We start from the raw sequence: 13813 nt of genomic DNA, 5'->3' as shown, positions 1-13813 counted from the left end.
GTTCCAATTCACTCTATTCCTTGCACGCCTTTCACCCTCCTGCATGTTCAGGCCCCGATCGCTCAAAATCTTTTTCACTCCATCCTTCCACCTCCAATTTGGTCTCCCACTTCTCGTTCCCTCCACCTCTGACACATATATCCTCTTGGTCAATCTTTCCTCACTCATTCTCTCCATGTAGCCAAACAATTTCAATACAACCTCTTCTGCTCTCTTAGCCACACTCTTTTTATTACCACACATCTCTCTTATCCTTTCATGACTTACTTGATCAAACCACCTCACACCACATATTGTCCTCAGACATCTCATTTCCAACACATCCACCCTCCTCCGCACAACCCTATCTATAGTCCACGCCTCGCAACCATATAACATTGTTGGAACCACTATTACTTCAAACATACCCATTTTTGCTTTCCAAGATAATGTTCTCGCCTTCCACACATTCTTCAACGCTCCCAGAACTTTCGCCCCCTCACCCACCCTGTGACTCACTTCCGCTTCCATGGCTCCATCCGCTCCCAAATCCACTCCCAGGAATCTAAAACACTTCACTTCCTCCAGTTTTTCTCCATTCAAACTTACCTCCTAATTGACTTGTCCCTCAACCCTACTGTATCTAACAACCTTGATCTTATTCACATTTACTCTCAGCTCTCTTCTTTCACACACTTTACCAAACTCAGTCACCAGCTTCTGCAGTTTCTTACCCGAATCAGCCACCAGCGTTGTACCATCAGCGAACAACAACTGACTCCCTTCCCAAGCCCTCTCATCCACAACAGACTACATACTTGTCCCTCTCTCCAAAACTCTTGCATTCACCTCACTGACAACCCCATCCATAAACAAATTAAACAACCATGGAGACATCACACACCCCTGCCGCAAACCTACATTCACTGAGAACCAATCACTTTTCTCTCTTCCTACTCGTACACATGCCTTACATCCTCGATAAATACTTTTCACTGCTTCTAACAACTTGCCTCCCACACCATTTATTCTTAATACCTTCCACAGAGCATCTCTATCAACTCTATCATATGCCTTCTCCAGATCCATAGATGCTCCATACAAATCCATTTGCTTTTCTAAGTATTTCCCACATTCATTCTTCAAAGCAAACACCTGATCCACACATCCTCTACCACTTCTGAAATCACACTACTCTTCCCCAATCTGATGCTCTGTACATGCATTCACCCTCTCAATCAATACCCTCCCATATAATTTCCCAAGAATACTCAACAAACTTATACCTCCGTAATTTGAGCACTCACTCTTATCCCCTTTGCCATTGTACAATGGCACTATGCATGCATTCCGCCAATCCTTAGGCACCTCCCCGTGAGTCATACATACATAAAATATCCTTACCAACCAGTCAAAAACACAGTAATCCCCTTTTTTAATAAATTCCACTGCAATACTATCCAAACCCGCTGCCTTGCCGGCTTTCATCTTCCGCAAAGCTTTTACTACCTCTTCTCTGTTTACCAAATCATTCTCCCTGACAATTTCGCACAACGCCTCGACAAAAACATCCTATATCTGCCACTCTCATCTAACACATTCAACAAACCTTCGAAATACTCACTCCATCTCCTTCTCACATTACCACTACTCGTTATTACCTCCCATTAGCCCCCTTCACCGATGTTCCCATTTGTTCTCTTGTCTTACGCACTTTATTTACCTCATCCCAACTCTCATTTGCCTCTTTTTCACCTCTTGCACCTTTCTCTTGACCTCCTGCCTCTTTCTTTTATACATCTCCTAGTCATTTGCACTATTTCCCTGCAAATATCGTCCAAATGCCTCTCTCTTCTCTTTCACTGATAATCTTACTTCTTCATCCCACCACTCACTACCCTTTCTAATCTGCCCATCTCCCACGCTTCTCTTGCCACAAGCATCTTTTGCGCAAGCCATCACTGCTTCCCTAAATACATCCCATTCCTCCCTCACTCCCCTTACGTCCTTTGTTCTCACCTTTTCCATTCTGTACTCAGTCTCTCCTGGTACTTCCTTACACAGGTTTCCTTCCCAAGATCACTTACTCTCATCACTCTCTTCACCCCAACATTCTCTCTTCTTTTCTGAAAGCCTCTACAAATCTTCACCTTCGCCTCCACAAGATAATGATCAGAGATCCCTCCAGATCCATCTCTCAACACATTAACATCCAAAAGTCTCCTTCACGCGCTTATCAATTAACACGTAATCCAATAACGCTCTCTTACTTACAAACGTATACTTATGTTTATCTCTCTTTTTAAACCAGGTATTTCCGACCACCAGTCCTTTTTTCAGCACAAAAATCTACAAGATCTTCACCATTTCCACTTACAACACATGTACATCCCATGTACACCAATTAGTCCCTCAACTGCCACATTACCCACCTTTGTATTCAAATCACCCATCACTATAACCCGGTCTCGCGCATCAAAACTGCTAACACACTCATTCAGCTGCTCCCAAAACACTTGCCTCTCATGATCTTTCTTCTCATGCCCAGGTGCATATGCACCAATAATCAACCATCTCTCTCCATCAACTTTCAGTTTTACCCATATCAATCTGGAGTTTACTTTCTTACACTCTGTCATATACTCCCACAACTCCTGTTTCATGAATAGTGCTACTCCTTCCTTTGCTCTTGTCCTCTCATCAACCCCTGACTTTACTCCCAAAACATTCCCTAACCACTCTTCCCCTATACCCTTGAGCTTCGTTTCACTCAGAGCCAAAACATCCAGGTTCCTTTCCTCAAACATACTACCTATCTCTCCTATTTTCTCATCTTGGTTAAATCCACACACATTTAGACACCCCAGTCTGAGCCTTCGAGGAGGATGAGCACTCCCCGCGTGACTCCTTCTGTTTCCCCTTTTAGAAAGTTAAAACACAAGGAGGGGAGGGTTTCTAGCCCACCGCTCCCGTTCCCTTTAGTCGCCTTCTACTAAACGTGGGAAGTATTCTTTCTCTCTATGTAATTCTTATTCAACTCTCAAACCAGAGTTCTGTCTGTATAGAGCATTTCGCCTATGTGTATTCGTAACCTAACCTGAAAGTTTTCGTACGAACGTTTCTGCAACAGGCCTTGATGCTTGGGGGCGCTGTTGGCGAAAAGCCTTGCAAGACGACTTGTATTTTTGGTTGTTTTAATCAATTCATTGCACCCTTGGGCGTGAGAACAATACGGTTACGATATAGTATATAATCATGATATTTAAAAGGCCCTAGTACCACGCAGAACACTTTAAGTGTGCGAGTGCACGGCACCTTAGATCTAGCACCCGCCACACTGCGAGTGACGAATGAGAGTCACATCTACGTAGGTTTCCGTGATGTATTGAGAGGTGGTGACATACTGCAGTGAGGCAGTGTCCCCGCGGCATGTTACCCACCAAGGGGCAGTCAAGGTAGTGCGTGGTGTTGTAGTGATCGAGTGGGGTGAGTTATACAGGAGGTAAGAGGTTGAACTCTCATCATTCTGTTCCGAAACTTCTCAAGGGGGATCCAAGGACGTCCTGGGGAGAGGAATTCAAGCAGAGGAGAGGTAAATGACGACTCAACGTATACAGACGCTGGCAGAAGTGTTGGTGAGCCACATCAGAGGATCCAGGCGCCTTTGCAAGACGATCCAAGATGGTCTTGGACGACGGGATGAGCCCGTTGTCAGGCTGGTGTGGCTCGAGGTATCTAAACTGGTGGTGCTCCGAGGCAGAGGTACTGCGGGCATGTAGGATGACAATGTCTCCAACAGAGAACTCCGGGAGTTGGTTGAGAGAAGATTCTTCTCTTATCAGGAGGTATGATGAGAGCACAGGCACCAGCTGAAGTAGAGAAGGAGTTAAGAAAGCGCTGAAGATCTTCTGGTGAATTAGATTAGCTTAATAGGTGACTGTGGTTCCATGGATGTCAGGTAGAAGGAAGAGTCAGCGGTGCATGAGGACATTAACAGAAAGGGGCTGAGGACATTCCCCTGTATAGTTCCTTATTCGAAGCCTTTGGTAGAGATATAAGACCCTCTTGAGAGAACCCGGGAGGTCCTATTGCAGAGGTAGTAGCCCCAGCAGCCGTTTCAAGAGACGCCCTCGACACCGAAATCAACCAACTGGTCGAGAGTTATGTCCCTAGTAGCAATATCAAACACTCGTGAGACCAGTGAAAGGCAACCCCATTGCTCGGGGGAGAGGCGGGTGTAGAGGTGTGCTTAGGCAATGGCGCGTAACCCTTTGTGGCAGGAAGCCAGATAGTCGAGGTAAGAGCTTGTCCTCTAACTGGAACAGGAGGAGACGGGCTGGGAGAATGCGTTCCATTACCTCGCTGAAACACGAGTTGAGGGAGATGTGTCTAAACTTGGCAGTACCAGGCTTTGGAGTGGGCACCATCGTGCTCTAGGTCCAGGCGGCGGGCATACTGCTGTCTGAGACACAGATTATCCAGTCGGAGTTCGGGGTTTACTAGGGAGACTTTCTGAACCAGATGGAAGACTAGGAGGTAATGCCGTCATCTCTGGGTGCCGTCGCATTTCGTCCTCGGTTAGCTGTGTGGTATCCTCTTCATCCGCTCCCAACAATGGTGCCACCAGACTGAGAGCTGTGTGACACGCTCGGGAACAGAGGGCCTGCTGGACGTGCACTGGAAGGTTACTTCGTCTTGAGTGGCCAGACCAGATGTCAGTAAGTTCTTAGCCCATACCCACTCGGACTGTGATGAAGGCCACTGGCCAACGTCTGACTGAGGACTCTGTTGACGAGATGCCACACAGACCCTACGCTCGTATGATGGCTTAATGTTGTTCGTGAATTTCCCCCCATGATTCGGTCCTGTAGTGCAACCAAACTGTCCCTAGACGATTGGTGCTGGTGGAGGTGGTCAGGAGTTGGGTCCCCTTGAAAGAGGGGACTATCCTCCACTACCTTCTCTGCCTGGAGGAGGCGGTCGTCAAGGGTCCGAGATGAAACATGGGGGCGTTGTTTGACGTGCGGTCTGGCGACGTAGCGAATATACAAGTCCTGTGGAGATTTTACGAGACAGGAATGTAATACTCCAGTTGACTCTCTGTCAAGCGTGGGGAGGAGGGTAGACATGCATGCCATGTAGGCTGCTTAATATTTTGGAGGACTAGTGATGCGAGTGCCACTGAGTAGTGGGGACAGTCCTGCTAGTCGTAAATAATGGACGCTGAGTGGAAAAATGGTTATTTTTCTTTGACTGGTAACGAATCTTTTCTTTTTTACACCAACCATTATTCTAACAGCATACATGAGCATATCTTACACAATAAGGATAGCATACACTGCGTAAATCTGGTATATTTCGGCAAATTTCGGTATACTTTAGGGTTTTGTCACACCGAAGTTAAGTCCCTCATGAAAAAAGATCAAAGATTCATAGAAAACCTACTAAGAGGGCAAACTAAACTAATATTATAATTCTTCCATAAGCTTTTGAAGATCCTTCTGTTCCTGTAAACTTTTCAAAGTTATGAAAACTATTTGTTTTGGGGGGGTTTTGTAGAGTTCACTTTACTCAATGTGCAATTGATAGACATGACTTAATATTTGTCAATAACAGAAGTCATATGTAATGTTCATCATACCCTAAGATATGCTACGATCATATCATGTTCTGTTATCTATCCTTGCTTTACCTGACTTCAATATTTGCCTCTTCCTTCTCTACATGTTATCTATGGCCTGTCTTAATATAGCAAAAGAGAAACTCGACATTATAAACACTAACTCGCTATCTTAGCCTGATGATATCTGGCCACATCGATCCTGCATACATGTTCTTATCAATTTCCTTCTAATTAAAACCCTTAAATTCAATGTAATCCGACATTGTAATCAAGAACCTTAATTAGCTTCATCAGAGGGCTGGTTGGCTTTGATATACCTAGATACATTCCTCTGAGTTGAAGAAACACAAAATACATTGAGGGAAATCATTGAAGTATTTGTATAACATCAGATTTAAGAACTTAATGGCATTATAATTATCAAACATGGGTATACAAGACTAGTGAAAGACACAGTAAGATTAAATATAGATAGCTGTAAATATCTGTTAGGTGTAGAACTGAGTTCTTTGATAAAACAAAGGCTATTTTGCCTGGATAAAGATACAACACTGTTATTATGATACAATCAAGATAAGATACATGGTCAGTATGATACAGATATGATACAATATACGCTCAATATGATACAGTCAAAATGCAATACACGCTCAGTATGATACAGAATACATGATTAGTATGATACAATCAAGACATTATACACGACAGCACGAGAGGTGTCTAACATGTACGAAATGATAAGAATATTAACGCGAGAAATGTATTCTGGAAAATACAGAAGTGTTATGTGAACTTGAAACATAAAAACCTGTGATATATTTACACAAGTTGTTGTAAATAAAAGTGAGGATTTTTGCTAGGATTTTCGGCAGGTGCTAGGATTTTTGCTAGGTGCTAGGATTTTTGCTAGGTGCTAGGATTTTTGCTAGGATTTTCGGCAGGTGCTAGGATTTTTGCTAGGATTTTCGGCAGGTGCTAGGATTTTTGCTAGGATTTTCGGCAGGTGCTAGGATTTTTGCTAGGATTTTCGGCAGGTGCTAGGATTTTTGCTAGGTACTAGGATTTTTGCGAGGTGCTAGGATTTTTGCTAGGATTTTCGGCAGGTGCTAGGATTTTTGGCAGGTGCGAGGATTTTTTGCTAGATGCTAGGATTTTTGGCAGGTGCTAGGATTTTTGCTAGGATTTTCGGCAGGTGCTAGGATTTTTGCTAGGTGCTAGGATTTTTGCTAGGATTTTCGGCAGGTGCTAGGATTTTTGCTAGGATTTTCGGCAGGTGCTAGGATTTTTGCTAGGATTTTCGGCAGGTGCTAGGATTTTTGCTAGGATTTTCGGCAGGTGCTAGGATTTTTGCTAGGATTTTCGGCAGGTGCTAGGATTTTTGCTAGGATTTTCGGCAGGTGCTAGGATTTTTGCTAGGATTTTCGGCAGGTGCTAGGATTTTTGCTAGGATTTTCGGCAGGTGCTAGGATTTTTGCTAGGATTTTCGGCAGGTGCTAGGATTTTTGCTAGGATTTTCGGCAGGTGCTAGGATTTTTGCTAGGATTTTCGGCAGGTGCTAGGATTTTTGCTAGGATTTTCGGCAGGTGCTAGGATTTTTGCTAGGTGCTAGGATTTTTGCTAGGTGCTAGGATTTTTGCTAGGTGCTAGGATTTTTGCTAGGTGCTAGGATTTTTGCTAGGTGCTAGGATTTTTGCTAGGATTTTCGGCAGGTGCTAGGATTTTTGCTAGGATTTTCGGCAGGTGCTAGGATTTTTGCTAGGATTTTCGGCAGGTGCTAGGATTTTTGCTAGGATTTTCGGCAGGTGCTAGGATTTTTGCTAGGATTTTCGGCAGGTGCTAGGATTTTTGCTAGGATTTTCGGCAGGTGCTAGGATTTTTGCTAGGATTTTCGGCAGGTGCTAGGATTTTTGCTAGGATTTTCGGCAGGTGCTAGGATTTTTGCTAGGATTTTCGGCAGGTGCTAGGATTTTTGCTAGGTGCTAGGATTTTTGCTAGGATTTTCGGCAGGTGCTAGGATTTTTGCTAGGATTTTCGGCAGGTGCTAGGATTTTTGCTAGGATTTTCGGCAGGTGCTAGGATTTTTGCTAGGATTTTCGGCAGGTGCTAGGATTTTTGCTAGGATTTTCGGCAGGTGCTAGGATTTTTGCTAGGATTTTCGGCAGGTGCTAGGATTTTTGCTAGGATTTTCGGCAGGTGCTAGGATTTTTGCAGGGTGCTAGGATTTTTGCTAGGATTTTCGGCAGGTGCTAGGATTTTTGCTAGGATTTTCGGCAGGTGCTAGGATTTTTGCTAGGTGCTAGGATTTTTGCTAGGATTTTCGGCAGGTGCTAGGATTTTTGCTAGGTGCTAGGATTTTTGCTAGGATTTTCGGCAGGTGCTAGGATTTTTGCTAGGTGCTAGGATTTTTGCTAGGATTTTCGGCAGGTGCTAGGATTTTTGCTAGGTGCTAGGATTTTTGCTAGGATTTTCGGCAGGTGCTAGGATTTTTGCTAGGATTTTCGGCAGGTGCTAGGATTTTTGCTAGGATTTTCGGCAGGTGCTAGGATTTTTGCTAGGATTTTCGGCAGGTGCTAGGATTTTTGCTAGGATTTTCGGCAGGTGCTAGGATTTTTGGAAGGTGCTAGGATTTTTGCTAGGATTTTCGGCAGGTGCTAGGATTTTTGCAGGGTGCTAGGATTTTTGCTAGGTGCTAGGATTTTTGCAGGGTGCTAGGATTTTTGCTAGGATTTTCGGCAGGTGCTAGGATTTTTGCTAGGATTTTCGGCAGGTGCTAGGATTTTTGCTAGGATTTTCGGCAGGTGCTAGGATTTTTGCTAGGTGCTAGGATTTTTGCTAGGATTTTCGGCAGGTGCTAGGATTTTTGCAGGGTGCTAGGATTTTTGCAGGGTGCTAGGATTTTTGCTAGGATTTTCGGCAGGTGCTAGGATTTTTGCTAGGATTTTCGGCAGGTGCTAGGATTTTTGCTAGGATTTTCGGCAGGTGCTAGGATTTTTGCTAGGATTTTCGGCAGGTGCTAGGATTTTTGCAGGGTGCTAGGATTTTTGCTAGGATTTTCGGCAGGTGCTAGGATTTTTGCTAGGATTTTCGGCAGGTGCTAGGATTTTTGCAGGGTGCTAGGATTTTTGCTAGGTGCTAGGATTTTTGCTAGGTGCTAGGATTTTTGCTAGGATTTTCGGCAGGTGCTAGGATTTTTGCAGGGTGCTAGGATTTTTGCTAGGATTTTCGGCAGGTGCTAGGATTTTTGCTAGGATTTTCGGCAGGTGCTAGGATTTTTGCTAGGATTTTCGGCAGGTGCTAGGATTTTTGCTAGGATTTTCGGCAGGTGCTAGGATTTTTGCTAGGATTTTCGGCAGGTGCTAGGATTTTTGCAGGGTGCTAGGATTTTTGCTAGGTGCTAGGATTTTTGCTAGGATTTTCGGCAGGTGCTAGGATTTTTGCTAGGATTTTCGGCAGGTGCTAGGATTTTTGCTAGGATTTTCGGCAGGTGCTAGGATTTTTGCTAGGATTTTCGGCAGGTGCTAGGATTTTTGCTAGGATTTTCGGCAGGTGCTAGGATTTTTGCTAGGATTTTCGGCAGGTGCTAGGATTTTTGCTAGGATTTTCGGCAGGTGCTAGGATTTTTGCTAGGATTTTCGGCAGGTGCTAGGATTTTTGCTAGGATTTTCGGCAGGTGCTAGGATTTTTGCTAGGATTTTCGGCAGGTGCTAGGATTTTTGCTAGGATTTTCGGCAGGTGCTAGGATTTTTGCTAGGATTTTCGGCAGGTGCTAGGATTTTTGCTAGGTGCTAGGATTTTTGCTAGGATTTTCGGCAGGTGCTAGGATTTTTGCTAGGATTTTCGGCAGGTGCTAGGATTTTTGCAGGGTGCTAGGATTTTTGCTAGGATTTTCGGCAGGTGCTAGGATTTTTGCTAGGATTTTCGGCAGGTGCTAGGATTTTTGCTAGGATTTTCGGCAGGTGCTAGGATTTTTGCTAGGTGCTAGGATTTTTGCTAGGATTTTCGGCAGGTGCTAGGATTTTTGCTAGGATTTTCGGCAGGTGCTAGGATTTTTGCTAGGATTTTCGGCAGGTGCTAGGATTTTTGCTAGGATTTTCGGCAGGTGCTAGGATTTTTGCTAGGATTTTCGGCAGGTGCTAGGATTTTTGCTAGGATTTTCGGCAGGTGCTAGGATTTTTGCTAGGATTTTCGGCAGGTGCTAGGATTTTTGCTAGGATTTTCGGCAGGTGCTAGGATTTTTGCTAGGATTTTCGGCAGGTGCTAGGATTTTTGCTAGGATTTTCGGCAGGTGCTAGGATTTTTGCTAGGATTTTCGGCAGGTGCTAGGATTTTTGCTAGGTGCTAGGATTTTTGCTAGGATTTTCGGCAGGTGCTAGGATTTTTGCTAGGTGCTAGGATTTTTGCAAGGTGCTAGGATTTTCGGCAGGTGCTAGGATTTTTGCTAGGTGCTAGGATTTTTGGCAGGTGCTAGGATTTTTGCTAGGATTTTCGGCAGGTGCTAGGATTTTTGCTAGGTGCTAGGATTTTTTTGCTAGGCGCTAGGCTTATCATCACATACTCGATACAGTACCACATTGTTCTACGCAAACATGAACTACGTACTTCTCTACACAGCAGACCACAAGATGAAGCCAGGCATTCATCTCTGGTCGCACAGGACGACGGTGTAAACAATCGCTGGGTGGAGCCAAGAATTCTAGACTGGCTTTACGAGGGGAGAGAGAGAGAGAGAGAGAGAGAGAGAGAGAGAGATCTATGTGGGTATTCGAGACCCGGTGGTCTGTATATAAGCAGACGATGCGAAGAGAGAGAGAGAGAGAGAGAGAGAGAGAGAGAGAGAGAGAGAGAGAGAGAGAGAGAGAGAGAGAGAGAGAGAGAGATCTATGTGGGTATTCGAGACCAGGTGGTCTATCTATAACCAGACGATGCGAAGAGAGAGAGAGAGAGAGAGAGAGGGACGCTTCGGGTTTCATCATGAGCTACGTATTTCCTTGGAAAAAAAAAAGTGACGCGTACGTTTGCTACACTCAAGTGTTTACACCGGGACGACACCCTAGTTACTACGTATCCTGATGCTTTACCAACGGTGACGTAGATGTTGCCTTCTCCCGTAGTGCCGTTCAGGCACCAGTGTGCGAGCTACGCCTGTACGTCGTCAGTTTCAACCGACACAATGGTTTTGGGTCAGTGTTCTCTCTCTCTCTCTCTCTCTCTCTCTCTCTCTCTCTCTCTCTCTCTCTCTCTCTCTCTCTCTCTCTCTCTCTCTCTCTCTCTCTCTCTCTCTCTCTTTTCGCATCGTCTGCTTATAGACAGACCACCGGGTCTCGAATACCCACATCTCTCTCTCTCTCTCTCTCTCTCTCTCTCTCTCTCTCTCTCTCTCTCTCTCTCTCTCTCTCTCTCTCTCTCTCTCTCTCTCTCTCTCCGAGGTTGAGTGACGATGACGTAACACACTAAGTCTTCCTCAGTCAGGCCGTGAGCGCTTTCCCTAACCCCCACGCTCCCTCCTCCCTCCTTCTCTCCCTTACAAAAAAACGATCATCCAGTTGAACGATGAACCAAAATGAGTAAAAAAAGAGACGAGCGAGATAGTGTTATACCACGACGAACCGTTGCAAAGGTGAAGAGCCTAAACAACACAATGTATAGTCCCACGGTGTCGAAACTCTGGTGGTGTTGTGGTGTGTGAGTGAGACAGACGAAGCTGAGTCACCAGGTCCTGTATGATGTCCTTCCACGAACACTTAAGTCATTTGTCCCACCAGCTGGGCGTCGCCTCGCTCAGGGGAAAGAAAGACACATGGCTACCTACTATTTATTTATTTAGTTTGCTTTGTCGCTGTCTCCCGCGTTAGCGAGGTAGCGCCAGGAAACAGACGAAAGAATGGCCCAACTCACCCACATACACATGTATATACATACACGTCCACACACGCAAATATACATACCTATACATCTCAACGTATACATATATATATATATATATATATATACACACAGACATATACATATATACACATGTACATAACTCATACTGGCTGCCTTTATTCATTCCCATTGCCATCCCGCCACACATGAAATGAAAACCCCTTCCCCTCATGTGTGCAAGCTAGCGCTAGGAAAAGACAACAAAGCCCACATTCGTTCACATTCAGTCTCTAGCTGTCATGTAATAATGCACCGAAACCACAGCTCCCTTCCACATCCAGGCCCAACATAACTTTCCATGGTTTACCCCAGACGCTTCACATGCCCTGGTTCAATCCACTGACAGCACGTCGACCCCGGTATACCACATCGTTCCAATTCACTCCATTCCTTGCATGCCTTTCACCCTCCTCCATGTTCAGGCCCCAATCACTAAAAATCTTTTTGACTCCACCTTTCCACCTCCAATCTGGTCTCCCACTTCTCCTCATTCCCTCCACCTCTGACACATATATCTTCTTGGTCAATCTTTCCTCACTCATTCTCTCCATGTGACCAAACCATTTCAAAACACCCTCTTCTCCTCTCTCAACCACACTCTTTTTACTACCACACATCTCTCTTACCCTATTATTACTTACTCGATCAAACCACCTCACACCACATATTGTCCTCAAACATCTCATTTCCAACACATCCACCCTCCTCCGCACAATTATATATATATATATATATATATATATATATATATATATATATATATATATATATATATATATATATATATATATATATAATCCGAGGACAGTTTTACGAGGTTTCTACCGCTTCAGGGCGGCGCTGCAGCCATTGGCAGGGAAAGGATGGGTTCCTTTCGGAGTGAGAGAAATCTCCGAAGAGGCTGTAACTCTTTCTCGTGTAGACAGAGTCCGGTGAGGCTGAGAGAGAGAGAGAGAGAGAGAGAGAGAGAGAGAGAGAGAGAGAGAGAGAGAGAGAGAGAGAGAGAGAGAGAGAGAGAGAGAGAATTATGTGGGGAAAAGAAGAGGATGGTAATAGGAGGAAAAATGACCTAAGCCAGATATGTGTGTGTGTGTGTGTGTGTGTGTGTGTGTGTGTGTGTGTGTGTGTGTGTGAAGGGAGTGATCGCTTATGGCGTTGAACTTGTTCGTTCAAGATGATTCTTGCTGTGACGTGCAACCCTGTTCAACACGGAAAAAGCGACAACAACAACAGCATTATCAGTGAGAAGATATTATGAGATAATTGGTCAACCAACCACCCCCAGGCGGGTCACGTACCTGTGACATCACCCGGTGATATGAGAGTAAGAAAGGAGGGAGAGTATCCGTATGTACGCGTTCCACACTGGTGGGTGACGTGAGAGGACTCTAACCGTCTATCTCAACCCCAAAATCGACTGTACACTATGCCACTCAGTGGGTTAGAGCACCCCCCACCCCTTGCCCTCCCTCTCCCTCCGCCACCACTATTTGCCATGCTCTCTGCCGCTAAGCGACCCTCCCATGTCATCTCCCACACCCGTTTACATAAGCCTTTGTGAGCAGTGATAGACCTAATCCAAAGGGTTTGGTAATCCTTTTCAGTCTACGGTCCCATCTATCTCAACCCCAAAGTCAACCGTACACTGTGCGACTGGGCGACAGAGATCGCTCACTCCCCTTCATAGGTCATCCACATCTATTGCACTCTGCACTACTCGCCAACCCTACCACGATATCCTTGACACCCCTTTGTTTATGTAACCTTTTGTGAACTGTGACAGAAGTTGTGAAATGGCTTTCAAGTATCACTTTTCTTTTTCTTCTGAAATCGAAGTGTTTCTGCTTCTTAGAACCAAAGAAACTAAATCCCTCTTCAAAGCAGATGATCATTCGGCGTCCTGGTACTGTCTGCGATGCTCTACACAAATCTAGCGTGAAATGTTATCAATAAGCGTCTGTACAAGAACAAATCCAAAGTATGTCAACACAACTCACGAAGGAGTTCAGGTCTGCAGTAACGCAACAGCCTTCAGCGAACACACTAGTCTGTGATTATGGGAGTTAATTCCAATCATTCCATGGGCCACTGTACATATGAATGCCTTAGTATGGAAGTGATTACCAGAAATGAATGTAGGAGAAGAGTGACCCGAGCTACGTGGGAGAGACGAGATGCTGCCATGACCTGGAATGGGAATGGGATAGATGGAGGGACGAGATGCTGTCACCAACCTACACCTTCCAGCAGGCAGCCACACGCGCTAACATGACGCTACACGAATCC

This window comes from Panulirus ornatus, chromosome 50, assembly GCF_036320965.1.
Source record: "Panulirus ornatus isolate Po-2019 chromosome 50, ASM3632096v1, whole genome shotgun sequence".
Taxonomy (NCBI): Eukaryota; Metazoa; Arthropoda; class Malacostraca; order Decapoda; family Palinuridae; genus Panulirus; species Panulirus ornatus.
Note: the sequence above shows the minus strand (reverse complement) of the source record.